Here is a 16,485-nt window from a genome sequence, read left to right as displayed (position 1 = left end):
AGCAGTCGCCATCTTGAACTCAGTGGTAGGATGGAGCCTGGTAGAGAGAAGCTAATGAGTCAGTTAAGCATAAATCCTACCCTCTTTCTAGATTTTTTGCTTCATTAAGTGATATATTTACTTTTTGTTTAAGCCACTTTGAGATGGGGTTTCTATTAATCACCACTGAATGTGTCCTATATAATCTAGACCTTAACTAAACAAGTGTCAAGGGCAGTGGGATTTAGGGGAGGTGGCATGGGGAACAGATTGCAGAGGAAGTAGGAGGTATGATCAGTGGGACACAGTCGCTGACTGAATACTGATGGTTAGAAGGGATAATGTCCCTCAGACAGGTCTACCATTTTCCTAGACTCTTAGGTTCAGTCAATCAATTGTAGACTGTTCCATGATGTGTGTACTACTAAAGATGGGATGTAAAATGATACTAAAGATGTCAAAATATGAAAAAATACATCTCAGAATTAATTTTAAAAGAATGAAAAGAAGTATATATTTTCTCTCTGTGTGTGCACACAGTTTTTCTGGGTTTATTTAAGTACAAATGAAATACACACATAAGTCTCCTATTCATTTTCTTCACTGGTTAGTCTGGCATTGGAACTGGTGACTCTGAGGGCCAGTAGGGTTTCCTTTTTCACGATGGCTCTGAGGTTCGTGAAGGAAATACTGTGAGCAATCTCAGCACAATAAGACTCGTTGCTCAGCAGCAGCATTTCCAGATCTTTGACATTGGGGACCAGGAACTTCCAGAATCCACTGGAAGCATGGGCTTTACTTCCTTGTTGCTCCCATAACCAATGTTGGGAATCAAGCTGTGACCCTCCAATCTTCTCGGTACCCAGTTGTGGCTATCCCTGGGTTTCTGTTGGTTATACTTTTGACATATCAGCCTGACTGGAGCTGAATGAGCATCGTGTTCCTCTTTTTGATGACCTTGGACTTCATGAGAGGTCTGAGACTGTGATAATGCTGAGCAGGAGATTGCTGTACCACTGCAGGCAGTGCAGAGGGGAGAGGGGCAGAAGTGGGCATTCCTTCATGGACACTGTTTTATTTTATTCTCTCAATATCTCTGAGTGTTTTGTGCAAATCTATACTTCGGACTTAAAAAGATAAAGAATACTAACTTAATCAAAAAGAGATTCACAATCTTTTCCTATGGTTTGCAAAGTTATCAGTACTGTAATGAATTAGGGATGTGAAGTCACTGAGGAGGAGCCGATCACTTCTATTATAAGCTGATGGGATTTGGATAACCTTGGGACAGGAATGATATAGGAGCTTTGACACATCAAAAGTTTTGGGGTTTTTTTTAAAGAATTTAATCCCAAGTTCAATGTGTAGTAAAGTTTCACTAGTTTGTGGCAAAATGAGAAAATTAACAACCAAATAACAAAACTTTGTATGGAACTACATTTATTGGAGCTAAAGACTTCTACTGATTCTGAAATGGTACCTTTACTCTTTCATTGTTAAAGTTTCCTTTTTCTATGAAATGATGATGATACTAGATATTTAATAAGAGAAAACGTTTTTACTTAGCAAGAAAGAAAGGCACAAAGAAAACCCCAAATCAACATCAACTCTTGATACTCTCCCCTAATTTTTTTTTTTTTTGAAAATACACAGGGCCATGAAATCCACAAATCTAGGAACAATGCTAGGAAATGAGCTTTACTATTTGTCCTGCTAATTCCATCATCATCACTGTATATCTTTCCTGTCATAACCAGAGGCCTCACCTCCTTAGGCATCATGCCAGGGGAGGGAGAGTCTGGAGACCTGGGCTGTGCCCCCTGTGCTTTCTCCATAAAGGGATGAGCACTCACCTCTCATTAGGAGCCTCTGCAGAGAAAGATCTAGTCTCCACTCGCTGGCAACTTCAGCTCCTGGCCCTGTGTTGGTGGAAGAGGTTTGCTTTCTGTGAGTTTGGGGAGCCCTTATTTTAGCTCAGGTCTGGTTTAGTTTCCAGAGATGTGTGGAGTTAAAAAAAAAAAAAAGGCAAGGGAACTTTGAGTCTTTGTAAAATTAGAGAGGAATGGAGACAGGAATAAAGAAAAAAAGACAATCAAGACAGTGACTTTCATCTTGTTTTTTTTTTTTTTTTAGGCTATCATGACCCAACTCGGCTTCCTGCTGTTACTCATTGTGGCCAGCAGAGGATGCAGTGCTGGTGAGTCTCCCTGTCAGGGCCCAGTCCCCCAGCTCACCTGCACACAGCTTTCAAAGAACACACACTAGGCAGGGTTGCTTCCAGGAAGGGGACTTTCCTGAGCCAGAGATGACGTCTTTGAGAGGCACAGAGGCCACCTTGGATGTAGTCTGAGGGCTGATTTCTGGCCTCTGGAGGGATCTGGTCTCTAGCAGTGAGACTATTGCTAAGACATATCCTGGGTCTGATTCTTTGTCTCTGTGTGGTCCTGAGGGGACCCTTGTAAGAAAGGTGTCCTCTCTTCACTATTTCCCACTACCATGGCCTGCAGTGACCTTGGTAATTGTGTGGTATACCCTGTTCCCAGAGAATGTTCTCTTTATAGTCTTCTCTCTATAAAAATAGCAATGGCATTTTAAAATCTGTATTTCTTTTAATTGTTATTTATCTATTCATTTTTAAAAGACAAACACCTTTTTCTTTCCAGAGTACTGGGGATTGAACCCAGGGCCCTCTACCACTGACCCACATCACCAGCATTTTTTATTATTTTTTTATTTTGAGATAGGGTCTCATTAAGTCACCCAGATCACAGGTGTTTACCACCATGCCTGGCTGAGAAAAGCATGTTTCTACATATTATCTCACTTGATCTTTACAAAATACTAGTTATTAGCTTCATCTGAGGCAGAAGGAAACTGAGGCTCAGGTGTGGCAGGTAGAACCCAAGGACTGTCCCCTGGAAGCCTGAGCTACTTAGGCCTGAATCCCTCTGACTTGAAAGCCTGTGATGCTCCCACCCCTCCAGACTTGTAGACTGGTTTGCAGAGTTGACGCTCCTGTACAAGGTTCTTCATTCTGTGCCCCTGCTGGTCTCCTGGCTAGAGTCTCAGCTCTGTCACCTCTCCCTCTGCCTCAACCACCTTAAGCTACCTGTATTTCCTCCTCAAGTCGGGCTTTGCTCCATTCTTTTCTCCAGGTCTTTGGACATGTTTTTCTCCTGCCTTGAATTCTCTTTTCTTTCTTCCACCTGATGAATCATGTCTATTCTCTCAGAGTACACTGTAGTGTCACCAGAACCAGAAAGCCTCTGTCACTAAGTCATCCTACCCCAGACAACCCCCAGCTCCCTTCAGACTTCTCTATTCTCATCTCAGAGTCTTTCTCTTGTTCTCCTGAGCTTATCCTTCATTCCTTTTAATAAAATTTTCTGTTGGTTTTGGCACCTCCATCTAGAGGTAAGTTCATGGGGATGTTTAATTTCTTTGAATGTTGGGTGCCCAGGGCAGGGCTTGGCCCAGCACGAGGTCCTGTGGAGGGAGGGAGGTAAACCTGTGCTGGATGCTGGCTCAGATGGGCTGATGGATGATGCTGGATAGCTCAGGGTCTTTCAACCCAGGCCGCGAGGCTCTGCCACAGAGGTGGAGTGAGTTGGGGATTAGTGGCAAGGGAAGGCTGGGTTTCGTGTCAGAGCAGCAAAGAGAATGAAACTCTGCATATTCTCTAGCTGTGAGCAATGCTGTTTCCAAGGAATGGACCTGATCATCATTGTCTCCATCTCTGCCTAGAAGCTGCAAAGAAATCAAAGAGAAGTACTTTGGTGCAAATGGTGAGTAAGGAGCCCTATCAGGATTTTGTCTTCGGTGATTTTTTTTTCTTTTTTTTCTTTTTCTTTTTTTTTTTTTTTTAGCTTTTTAAAGTTCTTTTTTGGTACCGGGGATTGAACCTGGGGCACTTTACCACTAAGCTACAACCTAAGCCCCACCCCCCTCACCTTTTTGAGACAAGGTCTGTCTATGTTGCTGAGGCTGGCCTGATCCTTCTGCCTCAGCCTCCTAAATTGCTGGGATTACAGGTGTGTGCCACTGCACCCAACTGTTTTTTGTTTTGTTTTGTTTTGGGTTTTAGTTTAAATAAATGTGGTAAAAAGTATATACTATATATAGGATAAGCTTTGTCATTTTAACCAGTTTTAAGTGTACACTTCAATGGCATGAATTACTTTCTCAGAGCTATGCAATCACTACCACTATCCATCTCAAGAAAATTTTCATTATTTCAAACAGAAATTCTATGTTCATTAAGTAATGGACCCGTATTCTGCCTTCCCTAAGGCCTATGTAGCTGCTGTTGTACTTTCTGTCTCTATGAATTTGCCTATTTTAGTTTCTTCATGTAAGTAGAATCATAAGGTAACTGTACTTTACATCTGGTTGCTTCCACTTAGCATAGTGTTTTCAAGGTTTTTACATATAGCGTGAATAACTAATTGCTTTCTATCAGTTTTTGATAGATATATATGTCAATATATGCACAATATAGATTGTATGTGATGTGTGTATACACACTATTTTATTTTTCTGTTGAGTATGTCAGTTATTTCTATGAGTCCTGTGACTAATCCTGCAATAAATGTTTAGTGTTTGAATCCTATTTTTAATTCCTTTGGGCATGTACTAGAAGTGGAATTTCTGGGTCATATGAAAATTCTGTGCTTAATTCTGAGAGGAACCGTTGCTCAGAGCTTGGATAATTCTGTGTTCTGCCTCAGTCAGTAGGTTGTGTTATTCAAACTTGGGGGTGTTCCACTACACCCAGGGATGCATAGTGACAGGACTCAGGAGAGGAGCCCTTAGGCCATGTTTCCAGTTCCCAGAGCTGTCCTGGTCATGGCACTGAGATGGCATGAGCTCCCAGACAGGGTGGCTCGGGGCTGGTTCTCTCCACAGATGGCCTGTATCTCCTCCGGGCCAAGGATGGTGCCATCTACCAGACCTTCTGTGACATGACCTCTGCGGGTGGTGGCTGGACCCTGGTGGCCAGTGTGCACGAGAACAACATGGCTGGGAAGTGCACGGTGGGCGATCGGTGGTCCAGCCAGCAGGGCAACAGAGCAGACTACCCAGAGGGTGACGGCAACTGGGCCAATTACAACACCTTCGGGTCTGCAGAGGCGGCCACCAGTGACGACTACAAGGTGGGTGCCACTGGGAAAGGGTGAGGACCTGAGTGTGGCTGGGCACAGCATGCAAGAGGAAGGTTGGGAGGGGGGCTGCAGACATGGGGCTGGAGCGGAAGAAACAGTCACATGCCTCGAATCCCAGCTTCCTCCCACAGGCCATTAGGCAGCAGGATGTTGGGGGGGGCATGATCTGCTGGAGGTGGGTGTGTGTGAGCATGGCTGGCTATCTGTCCCCCTGGAGCCCAGAGCTGTCAGCTCAGCTGAGGGAGCCCATGTGTGTCTTTTGCCCCTGTGGGACCTGGGCTGGTCAGTCTCAGTGTTGGTTGCTTTTCTAGAACCCTGGCTATTACGACATCCAGGCTGCGGACCTGGGCATCTGGCATGTGCCCAACAAGAGCCCCATGCAGAACTGGCGGAACAGCTCTCTGCTGAGGTACCGCACCAGAACTGGCTTCTTCCAGCATCTGGAACATAATCTGTTTGGCCTCTACCAGGTACACAGGGCTGCAGGCTGGGACTGGCTGTCCTGGGTGTAGAGAGAGGCAGGTGTGTGAGGTTGGGCAGGAAGCACCTTGCCATGGCCCTTTCATGTCCCCTCATCCTAATTTGCTAATAGCTTCTGTCCCACTATCCTCAGAAATTCTGAGCCAGATGACTCATAATGGCAATGTGGGGGGAACATGGGAGGAATGGAGGAACCTTTGATAGGGCAAAGGGGAGGGAGGGGCTGGGGGTAGGGATGATGGTGGAATGAGTTAGACATCATTACCTTAAGTACATGCATGAAGACACGAATGGTGTGAAAATACTTTGTATACAATCAGCAACTTGAAAAATTGTGCTCTATATGTATAATACGTAATGAATTGCATTCTGCCATCATGCATAACACATTAGAATAAATAAATAATTTAATAAAGAAAAAAATGCTGAGCCAGAGAAGATAAGAGACCCAGGAGAGAGAAGACTTGGGGGGGTGTCAGGCAGGGAGAGGGAGAGAGAGAGGGAGAGAGGGCACCAGTTGGCCGGTTGTAGGAGAAAAGCAAAAAAGGAAAGATTCTTATTTTGCCTGGTTTTGAAATAATCTCATTTACTGAGAAAACATTGCTTTCTCTTAATGAATGATTGTAACCCCCCCAAACCAAAACTATTTCCTTATCCAATGATTTTGTCATTGTTGTTCCTTGTAGAAATACCCAGTGAAATATGGAATAGGAAAGTGTTGGGCTGACAATGGTCCTGCGATACCTGTGGTCTACGATTTTGGTGATGCTCAGAAAACTGCAGCGTATTACTCACCCTATGGCCGGAGTGAGTTCTTAATGCTCCTTGAACTCTTCATAGCAAAGATGATAAATTTAGTTATGATAGGAGGTTACTTATTAACACAGCTCATTCTCTTCAATGAATGTTACATGTATTGTCACATATAATTTGCACAACTACCCTTGAGGACTATTATGAACCCCACTTTATGAATCAGAAACCTGAAGCACTGAGAGGCTCAGGAAGCTACCTGAGACCACAGTACACAGGCAGGAGAGTAGCATATGGGCTGGGGAAGTTTAGCTCCAGATTCTATTCCTAGCTGCCCCATTATCAACCCCTCAGCAACTTATTGAGACCAAGATTCACGTATAAAGGGCAAATGGTGAGACAATTGTACTTCTATTGTGAGGGGTAAATATTTATTTAATGTTCATTTAAGTTTGGGGGCATCACCTTTGTTAGGTTGAGGCCTATTCTATAAAGTTCAAAGCTGTTGTAAATACATCTAGGATTTAAAATTTTAAAATAAAAGAGAAGCCAGACACCCTAGTGTCTGTCTATAATCCCAGATGCTCAGGTGGCTGAAGCAGGAGGATTGAAAGTTTGAAGCCAACCTGGGCAACTTAGTGAGACCTTGTCTCATAGAGAGAGAGAGAGAGAGAGAGAGAGAGAGAGAGAGAGAGAGAGAGAGGGAGAGGGAGAGGGAGAGGGAGAGGGAGAGGGAGAGGGAGAGGGAGAGGGAGAGGGAGAGGGAGAGGGAGAGGGAGAGGGAGAGGGAGAGGGAGAGGGAGAGGGAGAGGGAGGGAGGGAAGAAGGGAGGGAGAGGGCAGGGGGAGAAACTATTTGCTGCAACAAGCCTTTTACATGTTTGTTTGTGATTTCCCAATATTGTTGAATTTCTCCATACAAGCGCTGGTGAACAGAGACCCTCTCTGAGAACCAGTTCTTGAGTTCTGAGGTTGGGAAAAAGTTGATGAAGTTTGGGGCTGGGATGCACCAGTCATGACCACAGTAGTGCTGGCCTCCACTCTTGATCCTCAGCCTGGCGTCCACACTCTCTGGGCAGCCTAAAAGAAGCTATTTCTGGCATCCTCCTTGAGTGCTGTTTTCTGCATCTCATTTTCAGACGAATTCACTGCAGGATTTGTCCAGTTCAGAGTATTTAATAATGAGGGAGCAGCCAATGCCTTGTGTGCTGGAATGAGGGTCACCGGATGTAACACTGAATTTGTGAGTCTTTGTGGGGACCAAAGGTGCTTGTGAATGAGGCTGTGTGTGTGTGTATGTGTGTGTGTGTGCGTGTGTAAGAGTGTGGTGTGAGCATGTGGGCGGGAGCATAACTTCCCTTCCTCCTTGCTGAGTCAGACAATCTATACGGGAGAGGAAGCAGCACTTAAGGAATCATGAAGGAAGAGTCCAGCCAGGGAATCCAAGAACAGATGTTCATAAAAGTTGCAGGAAAGTCAGGAGGAGATGGTGTGTCACTAAGCTCAGCGTTGAGAAGTCTATGGGAGAAGATCAACACTGCCCATGGAGAATGGAAGAGGACCACAGATTCCTCTGGATTTGGCCATTAATACCTTTGGGCTCACCAGCAGCCCTCTCATCACCACCTCCTCCTCTCCTTGTTTCCTAGCACTGCATTGGTGGAGGAGGATTCTTCCCAGAGGGTAATCCCAGGCAATGTGGAGACTTCTCTTCTTTCGACTGGAATGGACATGGAACTCATGTTGGTTACAGCAGCAGCCGGGAGATAACAGAGGCAGCTGTGCTTCTCTTCTATCGTTGAGAACTTCATTCTACAGGACCCAGAGCTCTTCTCCCAGGGATGCGGTCCCAAGGATGGAGAACCACTTGCTAGTAGCCAAGGAAAGAAAAATAAATCATATTAATTCATGCATTGGTGTTTGTTGGTTGGCTTTGTGACACTGTGACCCTATGTTGATCAAGAACAACTTAGAGGAGGGAAAGTTTATTTTGGCTCATGGTTTCAGAGACTTAGTCCATGGTGGATCAAGTTCATTGCTCTGGGCCCCAGGTGAGGCAGAACATCTTGGTGTGGAGCAGGGAAGTTACTCTACTCATGGCAGCCAGGAAGGAGGTAGAGAGAGAGAAAAGACAAGAGGAGAGGAGAGAGAAGAGGTGGGCTGGGGCCTCAAGGAACTTCTGGGACACACTCCCATTGACCCCCTTCTCCACCATGCCCGACCTGCATACAGTTACTTGCCCAGTCAAATTAGGATGAACTGATTAGATTACAATGCCCATAATTCAATTATTTCACCTCTGAATATCCCTGAATTAATGCAGGATCTTTGGGGAGAGACACCTCATATCTAAACCACAAGTGTTTTTATGAATTCTTTTCATGTAGGCAGTGAGCACTGTTGGAGATTTCAAAAGACCGTCAATGCCTCTGAACAATTCTACACCAAACACTCTTGTGCTTGGAATGTTGGGGCTTAGGAATCCCAACAGGGAATATGCCATCCCCCAAAGCCCTTCAGGTAACTCTTTAAAACGGCCAGAGGAATAAAGGGCAGGGAGGAGGCTTTTTGTCCTACTCCTTCTTAACTTATCCATATGGATGCTCAGTTTGCATCTTCAACCTGAAACTCCTAAAGAAGGAAATAGTCTTTGGGGGGTGGATGAGGGTGCAGCAAAGAAGGAAGAGACACCCAATATCCATATCTGGTGAATGACAGCCTTGGTGGTGGGTTTCTCCTTAGGGAAGGATGGGGCTGCAGGCCTCTGAGGATGCCTCTTCTAGGGTAGTGGCTAACCCTCCTGGGATCCCATCTTCAGGGCCTTGTTCAAAAGGGGCCAAGTGACCCAATCATCCCCACTGGGTTATCGGTACAGGTGGGATGGGATGACATCAGTACTGGACCTTGGTTAAATGTTAGGCATTTCAAAGGGGGGGTGGCTTTATTGGAATATATAACTGGATATTCAAAGCAGATCAGGGACTCTGGAGATTGAATATAATAAAATAAGGAAGTAATCTACAGAGGGACAATTTTACACCAAACACTTGGAGGGTTTGGAGGCCCTAGCCAGAGCACTCCCTTTGTGAGCAAAGTGGAGGGATAAAGGAATTAAAGGAACTGCACTTTTAGGAGCCCTGAGATGTGTCTGGGTATGGAGTGGTTAAAGATCAAGGACATTGCCTGGTTAAAATGCACAATATCCTTGTACGGGAAAGAAGCTGCTATCTCTCAAGAGAGCTTGCAGAAGACAAGGGAAGGAAAGATTTTGCAGCCACTGTGTGGGGTCTGGCACCTGAGGAGCTGATTCCTGGAAAACCTGGGATGGGCCTGAAATACAGGTCCAGTTAACACATGCTGCACAACAAGGAGTGCACTTAAGTGACCAGCAGAAAATCAAATGTGGAGAGAGGTTTACACAGGGAACAACTGGTCATGAAAACCCACCCAGCTCTACCCCTGCCCCTCCAATTGGCTGCTTGCAGGACAGGCTGGAGGTGAGGTGTCTGGTAATGAATTCAGAAGAGCAAGGACAGGAGAGATTGAGTTTGGAGACTGAACCCAAGACCAGGAAACGTCGGGGTGGGAGGTGACATAGTGGACTTAGAATTGAGTCCATTCCACCACAAAAGTGGAATCCAGGGGAGATCCCTGGGGTATGGTCTTCCAGAGTGCTCTGGCAATTCCTGGGCTCTGAAGGTGCAGATTTAAAATCTCCAGACCAATTGATATTCGGTGAAGAGCCTGGATCTTACATAAACCTAAACCCTGCCTCCAGGAAATCCACCTATAGGATTACCTCTCCCACTCCAGCAATCCAGTGGGTGGAGCATCACGCTCCAGATGACCCCACCTAAATCTACTGAGAATCTGAGAACATTCTGTACTCTAACAGGAAGAATTCTTTAACTTTGCATTGAGATTTTCTCTCTCTCTCTCTCTCTCTCTCTCTCTCTCTCTCTCTCTCTCTCTCTCTCTTTCTCTGTTTAATTCTGACTCTAATGATATGTGAACATTTACACATGCTCATATTTGTGTTTTCTCATTTCTAGCATTTTTAAAGCCAGTTATTTTTTATAGAACCCTTTTTATAGAAACTAGGATGTTTGAAGGTATATTTTAGTTTCTCCTTTTTAAAAATTTTTTTTCTTTTGTTTTTTTTTTAGGTTTAAAATTTTTTTCCTTTAGATACATATTTTTTTCTCTTACCTGTTTCCCTTGATTCTCTCTCTATATATATTCTTCTGCTAATGGCCAATATCCATGTTCTCTCTTCCACTCTTCTTTTAATTTTTTACTTCTTATCTTCTCTCCTTCTCCCTCATAACCATTACATCCTATGTCATTTCTGTTCTCTCCCTGACCACCTTATGAAATTGTAAACTCTTTTGCAAGTGTGCTGTTTTTTTATTGTAGGCAATAACTAATCCCATCATTGCCTTTCATTGTGATAATTAACATTGCTACAGTAGGAACTATTTGGTTTAATTCTGTATATTGTTTGCATTGGTGGTGGTTGGTTTTTGTCTCCCCCTAAACAGTGAAGTATTGGAAACCTTCAGGGAAACTCCAAGTCCATAGGGAAGAAACTCTACTGCGTCAGAGCCATATGTTAGATGAGAAGACACACAAACAACATGGAAAAGCAAGGGAACAAATCACCTCAAACAAACCAAGATACTCTAATAACAGAATACCACAGTGGAAGAAGCATCAGAGAAGGAGTTTAGAATGTACATAGTTAGACTGATCTGTGAAGTAAAGGAGATATAAGAAGTGAAATTAGAGAGAAACTACAGGAAGCGAAATATCACTTCAATAAAGAGATAGAAATTCTGAAAAAAAAATGCAGAAATATTTGAAATGAAGTAATCAATCAACCAAACTAAAAATTTAATTAAAAGCATCACCAAAAGACTAGATTACTTGGAAGACAGAGTTTCAAGCAATGAAGACAAAATATATAATCTTGGAAACAAAGTTGACCATGAAGAAAAGATGTTAAGAGACCATGGATAGAATGTCCAAGAAATATGGGATAACCCCAAAAGACCAAATTTACAATTTATACAGACATAAACAAAAAGAATGCACACTTTTTCAATGAAATAATATCAGAAAATTTCCCAAGCCTAAAGAATGAAATGGAATATCAAATACAGAAGGCTCATAGGACCCCAAATATAAAAAATTAAAACAGACCACCCACACCAAGGCACATTATTATGGAAATGCCTAACATAAGAACAAGGATAAATTTTAAAGGCTGCCTCTGAAAAATGACAGGTAATGTTTAGAAAGAAACCATTGTGGATATCAGATATTTGCTTCAGCCAGACTCTCAAAGCAAGGAGAATAATATAATACCAATCTCTGCAAGAAAATGGATATCAACCAAGAATTTTATAGCCAGCAAAATTAAGCTTCAGAACTTACAATGAAATAAAAACCTTTCATGATAAACAAAAAATTAAAAGAACTCATGGCTAGAAAGCCTGCACTACAAAATATACTCAATAAAATATTTCATGAAGCAGAAATGAAAAAAAAAATGAATACAAGCAAAGGGAGGAACTACACTAAAAGAGCAGTGAATAAATGGAGAAATTAATTCAAATTAAAAACTAGAAATAAATCAAAATTACCCGTAATAAAAATTATATCTCAATAATATGGCGTTAACTCATCAATCAAGAGATGTAGACTGGAAGATTGGATTATAAAACAAGACCAATATGCTGTCTCCAAGAGACTCATTTCATGGGCAATGACATCCACAGGCAGGTGGTGAAAGGGTGGGAAAAATCTATCACTCACATGGATCTTACATACAATGGGGTTTCTATCCTTATATAAGATAAAGTGGACTTCAAGCCAAAGTTAATTAGAAGGGACAAACAGGACATTTCATACTGCTTAATGGAATTGTATATCAACAAGACACAACAATTGTAAATATTTATGCCCCAAACAATGGAGCATCTATGTACATCAAACAAACCCTTCTCAATTTCAAGAAGGAAATAGACCACAACACGATAAAACTGGGTGACTTTATCACACCTCTCTCACCACTGGCTAGATCTTCCAAACAAAAACTAAATAAAGAAGCTATTGAACTAAAAAGAACAATTCATAATTCAGACTAAATAGACATATATAGAATATTTCATCCATCAGTGACTGAATATGCTTTCTTTTCAATAGTACATGGATCCTTCTCTAAAAAAGACCACGTCTTGGGCCACAAAGCAACTTTTAGCAAATACAAAAAATAATAATAATAATATACATAATACCTTGCATCTTATCAAATCATAAAAGGATGAAAATAGAAATCAACAATAGAATAAAAAATAGAAGCTACTCTAACACCTGGAGACTAAATAATACACTATTGAATGATGAATGGATAGCAGGAGAAATCAGGGATAAAATTTTAAAAATTCTAGAAGTAAATTAGAATAGTGATACAACATGTCAAAATCTCTGGGACACTATGAAGGCAGTTCTAAGAAGAAAGTTCATTGCATTGAGTTCATTCATTAAAAGAATAGAAAAGTCAACAAATAAATAACCTAAAATTACAGCCCAAATCCCTAGAAAAAGAACAAATCAACACCAACATCAGTAGAAGACAGGAAATCAATTAAAATCAGAGCTGAAATCAATGAAATTGAAACAAAAGAAACAATCCAAAATATTGACAATACAAAAAGTTGGTTCTTTAAAAAAAATCAATAAAATTGATAAACCCTAGCCAAGATAACAAAGAGAAAGAGAAAACTTAGCTTAAAATTTGCAATGAAAATGGAAATGTCACAATAGACACTACTTAAATACACATGATAATCAGAACCTATTTTGAAAATTTAAACTCCGAAAAAATAGAAAATCTTGAAGACATTAACAAATTTCTAGAACCATATGACCTACACAAATGGAATCAGGAGGACACATAAACAGATCAATTTGAAGCAATGAAATGGATGATGCCATCCAAAGCCTACCAAGAAAAAAAAGCCTAGGAGCAGATGTATTCTCAGCTGATTCTACAAGACCTTCACAGAAGAACCAACACTAATCCTCCTCAAATTATTCTATGAAATAGAAAAATACGGAACCCTTCCAAACAAATTCTGTTTTGCCAATTATCAACCTGCTAGCAAAAACCAGACAAAGACACAAAAGGAAAGAAAACTGCAGACCAATATCCTTGTTCAATATGATGAACATAGATGCAAAAATTCTTAATAAAACATTGGCAAATCACATATGGAAACATATTAAAAAGATATTGCACCATGTACAACTTGGGTTCATCTCAGGGATGCAAGTTTGGTTCAACATATAGAAATCAATAAATGTAATTCATTTTATCAATAGACTTAAATGCAAGAAGCATATGATTATCTCAATATATGCAGAAAAAGCTTATGTCAAAATACAGCACCCCTTCATGTTCAGAAAATTAGAAAAACTAGGGATAATAGGAACATATCTCAACATTGTAAAAGCTATATATGCTAAGCCCAAGGCCAACATCATTCCAAATGGAGAAAAATTGGAAGCACTCTGTCTAAAAACTGGAACAAGTCAGGGATGCCCTCTTTCACCACTTTGTCAACATAGTTCTGGAAACTCTAGCCAGAGCAATTGGAAGAAAGGAATTAAAGAGTTACAAATAGGAAAAGAAGAACTCAAACTATCCTTATTTGCTGATGACATGATTCTATATTTAAAAGACTCAAAAATCTCCACCATAAAACTTCTAGAATGCACAAATAAATTCAGCAAAGTAGCAGGATATAAAATTAATACCCATAAATCAATTGCATTCTTTATATCCATTTTGAACCCACTGAAAGAGAAATTAGGAAAACTATCCCATTCCCAATAGCCTCAAAGAAAATAAAATATTTGGGAATCAATATATCAAAAGAGGCAAAAGACCTCTACAATAAAAACTGCAGAACACTAAAGAAAGAAATTGAAGAAGACCTTAGAAGATGGAAAGATCTTCCTTGTTCTTGGATAGGTAGAATTAACATTGTCAAAATGGCCATACTACCAGAAGTGCTATACAGATTTAATGCAATTCTTATTAAGGCTCTAATGATGTTCTTCATAGAACTAGAAAAAGCAGTCATGAAATTCATTTGGAAAAATAAGAGACCCAAAATAGCCAAAGCAATCCTTAGGAAGAACAGTAAGCAGCAGGCATCATAATACCAGACCTTAAACTATACTACAGAGCCATAGTAATAAAAATGGCTTGGTATTTGCAACAAAACAGACACATAGCCCAATGGTACAGAATAGAGGACACAGAGACAAACCAAGATAAATTCAGTTATCTCATACTAGACAAAGGCTCCATAAACATGCATTGGATAAACGACAGTCTATTCAACAAATGGTGCTGGGAAAATGGAAATTCATATATAATAAATGAAACCAAACCCATATATCTCACCCAGAACAAAATTTAACTCAATGTAGACCAAGGATCTAGGCATTAGATTAGAGACCCTGTGTCTACTAGAAGAAAAATTAGGCCCACACCTCCATCATGATGGCTTAGTACCTGAATCCTCAGCAAGATTCCTAAAGCACAAGTAAAATCAAGAATGGGTTGTGTCAGCTGAAGAAGAGGTTGTGATCCAATCCAGTGACTATTCATTTCCCATCTCTAATTTAGATTACTACCTTTGTTATTTTTCATTTTTTTCTGATGGATTTTTCAAGAATCTAACTAGGAAATATCTACCAATTCTAATGGTCTATGTTTTTTAATTATTAATAACATTGGTTAAAATATTTTTTCTTTCTCTGCTGAGCACACATTTTGAAAATGATTTGAGTTGAGTAAATAAATCATTTATTTTATTTTAAAATAATTGTATAGCTTAAATTTTCCCATATGTACAGCTTTGTCAGGATAAGTAAGGGTTTGTCAACATGTCAGTTTTTTAGTTTCATTTAAATAACCTGATCAGATGAGTTTTACTTTCTCCCCAACTCAAATATGCCAACTGATTTTGAATTCTCAAATAAGTTGCTTTGGGTTAGCCACATCCTTTATGTATTTACTTTTTAATTGCCAGCTGCCTCTAGGAAAGATGGAAAAATATATTGAATTCTGCAGTAACAGTACTAGTATTCTTTATAATTTTTCCTTTTGAAATGTATGAAATCATTTGCAATGAAATTCAGTTTGTAAAGATTTTCCATTATTAAAAAAAAAAAGAATGGGTTGTGTCAAATCAAAAAGCTTCTTCACAGCAAAGGAAACAATCAAGAATATGAATAGAGAGCCTGCAGAATGGAAGAAAATCTTTGCCATCTGCACCTAAGATAGAGCATAATCTCCAGGATAGATAAAGAACTCAAAAATCTTAACAGCAAATAGCCCAATCAATAAATGGGCAAAGAAACTGAACACACTTGACAGAAGAAGAAATATGATCAGTCAACAAATATACAAAAAAAAAAACGTTCAATGTCACTAGCAATTAGAGAAATGCAAATTAAAACTCCACTGAGATTTCATCTCACTCCAGTCAGAATGGCAATAATCAAGAATACAAGTAATAATAGATGTTGACAAGGATGTGGGGGAAAACATCATACATTGCTGGTGAGATTGCAAATTGGTGCAACCACTCTGGAAAGCAGTATGGAGTTTCCTCAGAAAACTTGGAATGGAACCACCATTTGACCCAGTTATTCCACCCCTTGGAAAATACCCAAAGGATTTAAAATCAGCATACTGTAGTTACATGGCCACATCAATGTTCATAGCAGCTCAGTTCACAATAGCCAAGCTATGGATCCAACCTAGATGTCCTTCAACAGATGAATGGATCAACAAAATGTGTTACATATACACAAAGGAATATTAATTATGAGAAGAATAAAATTATGGCATTTGCCAGTAAATGAATGACACTGGGGATTATTATGCTAAGTGAAATAAGCCAATCCCAAAAAAAAACAAAAACAGATGCTGAATGTTCTCTCTGATATGCAGATGCTGACTCACAATAGGTGTGGAGTGGGGGAGAGGACATTCATCAGATTGGACAGTGGGGACTGAGAGGAAGAGATGG

At 40.6% G+C, this 16,485-nt stretch overlaps 2 pseudogenes; one reads left to right on the top strand and one right to left on the bottom strand.

Annotated features, from left to right (window-relative positions):
- Positions 1-566: 566 nt before the first annotated feature.
- On the bottom strand, positions 567-1,035 carry LOC106145612 (large ribosomal subunit protein eL32 pseudogene; annotated as a pseudogene).
- A 1,083-nt stretch (positions 1,036-2,118) lies between these two features.
- LOC144367768 (intelectin-1a-like) lies at positions 2,119-8,286 on the top strand (annotated as a pseudogene).
- The last annotated feature ends 8,199 nt before the right edge of the window (positions 8,287-16,485 follow it).

The sequence above is a fragment of the Ictidomys tridecemlineatus genome, chromosome 11, assembly GCF_052094955.1.
Source record: "Ictidomys tridecemlineatus isolate mIctTri1 chromosome 11, mIctTri1.hap1, whole genome shotgun sequence".
NCBI lineage: Eukaryota > Metazoa > Chordata > Mammalia > Rodentia > Sciuridae > Ictidomys > Ictidomys tridecemlineatus.
This window is presented reverse-complemented; position numbering and strand designations above follow the sequence as displayed.